Source organism: Salvelinus namaycush, chromosome 3 (genome assembly GCF_016432855.1).
Source record: "Salvelinus namaycush isolate Seneca chromosome 3, SaNama_1.0, whole genome shotgun sequence".
In the NCBI taxonomy this organism is placed as follows: domain Eukaryota; kingdom Metazoa; phylum Chordata; class Actinopteri; order Salmoniformes; family Salmonidae; genus Salvelinus; species Salvelinus namaycush.
The window spans coordinates 81,578,250-81,583,826 of record NC_052309.1 but is presented as its reverse complement, the minus strand read 5'-3'; positions in this window follow the sequence as shown (position 1 = coordinate 81,583,826).

The following is a 5,577-nucleotide window of genomic DNA, read 5'->3' as shown; positions in this document are numbered from 1 at the left end:
CACAGCATTAACCAGTCAACACGTCTCTATATCCTCCACAGCATTAACCAGTCAACACGTCTCTACATCCTCCACAGCATTAACCAGTCAACACGTCTCTATATCCTCCACAGCATTAACCAGTCAACACAACACGTCTCTATATCCTCCACAGCATTAACCAGTCAACACGTCTCTATATCCTCCATAGCATTAACCAATCAACACGTCTCTATATCCTCCATAGCATTAACCAATCAACACGTCTCTATATCCTCCACAGCATTAACCAGTCAACACGTCTCTACATCCTCCACAGCATTAACCAGTCAACACGTCTCTATATCCTCCACAGCATTAACCAGTCAACACAACACGTCTCTATACCCTCCATAGCATTAACCAGTCAACACGTCTCTATATCCTCCATAGCATTAACCAGTCAACACGTCTCTATATCCTCCACAGCATTAACCAGTCAACACGTCTCTATATACTCCACAGCATTAACCAGTCAACACAACACGTCTCTATATCCTCCATAGCATTAACCAGTCAACACGTCTCTACATCCTCCACAGCATTAACCAGTCAACACGTCTCTATATCCTCCACAGCATTAACCAGACAACACGTCTCTACATCCTCCACAGCATTAACCAGTCAACACGTCTCTATATCCTCCACAGCATTAACCAGTCAACACGTCTCTACATCCTCCACAGCATTAACCAGTCAACACGTCTCTATATCCTCCACAGCATTAACCAGTCAACACAACACGTCTCTATATCCTCCATAGCATTAACCAATCAACACGTCTCTATATCCTCCATAGCATTAACCAATCAACACGTCTCTATATCCTCCATAGCATTAACCAATCAACACGTCTCTATATCCTCCATAGCATTAACCAATCAACACGTCTCTATATCCTCCATAGCATTAACCAATCAACACGTCTCTATATCCTCCATAGCATTAACCAGTCAACACGTCTCTACATCCTCCACAGCATTAACCAGTCAACACGTCTCTATATACTCCATAGCATTAACCAGTCAACACGTCTCTATATCCTCCATAGCATTAACCAGTCAACACGTCTCTATATCCTCCATAGCATTAACCAGTCAACACGTCTCTATATCCTGCATAGCATTAACCAGTCAACACGTCTCTATATCCTGCATAGCATTAACCAGTCAACACGTCTCTATATCCTCCACAGCATTAACCAGTCAACACGTCTCTATATCCTCCACAGCATTAACCAGTCAACACGTCTCTATATCCTCCACAGCATTAACCAGTCAACACGTCTCTATATCCTCCACAGCATTAACCAGTCAACACGTCTCTATATCCTCCACAGCATTAACCAGTCAACACGTCTCTATATCCTCCACAGCATTAACCAGTCAACACAACACGTCTCTATATCCTCCACAGCATAAACCAGTCAACACGTCTCTATATCCTCCACAGCATTAACCAGTCAACACGTCTCTATATCCTCCATAGCATTAACCAGTCATAATGTCTCTATACCCTCCATAGCATTAACCAGTCAACACGTCTCTATATCCTCCATAGCATTAACCAGTCAACACGTCTCTATATCCTCCATAGCATTAACCAGTCATGTCTCTATACCCTCCATAGCATTAACCAGTCAACACGTCTCTATATACTCCACAGCATTAACCAGTCAACACAACACGTCTCTATATCCTCCACAGCATTAACCAGTCAACACAACACGTCTCTATATCCTCCATAGCATTAACCAGTCAACACAACACGTCTCTATATCCTCCATAGCATTAACCAGTCAACACATCTCTATATCCTCCACAGCATTAACCAGTCAACACGTCTCTATATCCTCCACAGCATTAACCAGTCAACACGTCTCTATATCCTCCACAGCATTAACCAGTCAACACAACACGTCTCTATATCCTCCACAGCATTAACCAGTCAACAAGTCTCTATACCCTCCATAGCATTAACCAGTCAACACAACACGTCTCTATATCCTCCATAGCATTAACCAGTCAACACAACACGTCTCTATACCCTCCATAGCATTAACCAGTCAACACAACACGTCTCTATACCCTCCATAGCATTAACCAGTCAACACAACACGTCTCTATATCCTCCATAGCATTAACCAGTCAACACGTCTCTATATCCTCCATAGCATTAACCAGTCAACACAACACGTCTCTATATCCTCCATAGCATTAACCAGTCAACACAACACGTCTCTATATCCTCCATAGCATTAACCAGTCAACACAACACGTCTCTATATCCTCCATAGCATTAACCAGTCAACACAACACGTCTCTATATCCTCCATAGCATTAACCAGTCAACACGTCTCTATATCCTCCATAGCATTAACCAGTCAACACAACACGTCTCTATATCCTCCACAGCATTAACCAGTCAACACAACACGTCTCTATATCCTCCATAGCATTAACCAGTCAACACGTCTCTATATCCTCCACAGCATTAACCAGTCAACACGTCTCTATATCCTCCACAGCATTAACCAGTCAACACGTCTCTATACCCTCCACAGCATTAACCAGTCAACACGTCTCTATATCCTCCATAGCATTAACCAATCAACACGTCTCTATATCCTCCACAGCATTAACCAGTCAACACGTCTCTATATCCTCCATAGCATTAACCAATCAACACGTCTCTATATCCTCCATAGCATTAACCAATCAACACGTCTCTATATCCTCCACAGCATTAACCAGTCAACACGTCTCTATACCCTCCATAGCATTAACCAGTCAACACAACACGTCTCTATATCCTCCATAGCATTAACCAGTCATAATGTCTCTATACCCTCCATAGCATTAACCAGTCAACACGTCTCTATACCCTCCATAGCATTAACCAGTCAACACAACACGTCTCTATATCCTCAATAGCATTAACCAGTCAACACGTCTCTATACCCTCCATAGCATTAACCAGTCAACACAACACGTCTCTATATCCTCAATAGCATTAACCAGTCAACACGTCTCTATATCCTCCATAGCATTAACCAGTCAACACGTCTCTATATCCTCCATAGCATTAACCAGTCAACACGTCTCTATATCCTCCATAGCATTAACCAGTCAACACAACACGTCTCTATATCCTCCATAGCATTAACCAGTCAACACAACACGTCTCTATACCCTCCATAGCATTAACCAGTCAACACAACACGTCTCTATACCCTCCATAGCATTAACCAGTCAACACAACACGTCTCTATATCCTCCATAGCATTAACCAGTCAACACGTCTCTATATCCTCCATAGCATTAACCAGTCAACACAACACGTCTCTATACCCTCCATAGCATTAACCAGTCAACACAACACGTCTCTATATCCTCCATAGCATTAACCAGTCAACACAACACGTCTCTATATCCTCCATAGCATTAACCAGTCAACACAACACGTCTCTATATCCTCCATAGCATTAACCAGTCAACACAACACGTCTCTATATCCTCCATAGCATTAACCAGTCAACACGTCTCTATATCCTCCATAGCATTAACCAGTCAACACAACACGTCTCTATATCCTCCACAGCATTAACCAGTCAACACAACACGTCTCTATATCCTCCACAGCATTAACCAGTCAACACAACACGTCTCTATACCCTCCATAGCATTAACCAGTCAACACGTCTCTATACCCTCCATAGCATTAACCAGTCAACACAACACGTCTCTATACCCTCCATAGCATTAACCAGTCAACACGTCTCTATACCCTCCATAGCATTAACCAGTCAACACAACACGTCTCTATATCCTCCATAGCATTAACCAGTCAACACGTCTCTATATCCTCCACAGCATTAACCAGTCAACACGTCTCTATATCCTCCATAGCATTAACACGTCTCTATATCCTCCATAGCATTAACCAGTCAACACGTCTCTATATCCTCCACAGCATTAACCAGTCAACACGTCTCTATATCCTCCATAGCATTAACCAATCAACACGTCTCTATATCCTCCACAGCATTAACCAGTCAACACGTCTCTATATCCTCCATAGCATTAACCAATCAACACGTCTCTATATCCTCCATAGCATTAACCAATCAACACGTCTCTATATCCTCCACAGCATTAACCAGTCAACACGTCTCTATATCCTCCACAGCATTAACCAGTCAAAACAACACGTCTCTATACCCTCCATAGCATTAACCAGTCAACACAACACGTCTCTATATCCTCCATAGCATTAACCAGTCATAATGTCTCTATACCCTCCATAGCATTAACCAGTCAACACGTCTCTATACCCTCCATAGCATTAACCAGTCAACACAACACGTCTCTATATCCTCAATAGCATTAACCAGTCAACACGTCTCTATACCCTCCATAGCATTAACCAGTCAACACAACACGTCTCTATATCCTCCATAGCATTAACCAGTCAACACGTCTCTATATCCTCCACAGCATTAACCAGTCAACACAACACGTCTCTATACCCTCCTTAGCATTAACCAGTCAACACAACACGTCTCTATACCCTCCATAGCATTAACCAGTCAACACGTCTCTATATCCTCCACAGCATTAACCAGTCAACACGTCTCTATATCCTCCATAGCATTAACCAGTCAACACGTCTCTATATCCTCCACAGCATTAACCAGTCAACACAACACGTCTCTATACCCTCCTTAGCATTAACCAGTCAACACAACACGTCTCTATATCCTCCATAGCATTAACCAGTCAACACGTCTCTATATCCTCCATAGCATTAACCAGTCAACACGTCTCTATATCCTCCATAGCATTAACCAGTCAACACGTCTCTATATCCTCCATAGCATTAACCAGTCAACACGTCTCTATATCCTCCATAGCATTAACCAGTCAACACAACACGTCTCTATACCCTCCATAGCATTAACCAGTCAACACAACAAGTCTCTATATCCTCCACAGCATTAACCAGTCAACACGTCTCTATATCCTCCATAGCATTAACCAATCAACACGTCTCTATATCCTCCATAGCATTAACCAATCAACACGTCTCTATATCCTCCATAGCATTAACCAGTCAACACAACACGTCTCTATATCCTCCATAGCATTAACCAATCAACACGTCTCTATATCCTGCACAGCATTAACCAGTCAACACAACACGTCTCTATATCCTCCACAGCATTAACCAGTCAACACGTCTCTATATCCTCCACAGCATTAACCAGTCAACACAACACGTCTCTATACCCTCCATAGCATTAACCAGTCAACACAACACGTCTCTATATCCTCCACAGCATTAACCAGTCAACACGTCTCTATATCCTCCATAGCATTAACCAGTCAACACGTCTCTATACCCTCCATAGCATTAACCAATCAACACGTCTCTATATCCTCCTAAGCATTAACCTGTCAACACGTCTCTATATCCTCAATAGCATTAACCAGTCAACACAACACGTCTCTATATCCTCCATAGCATTAACCAGTCAACACAACAAGTCTCTATACCCTC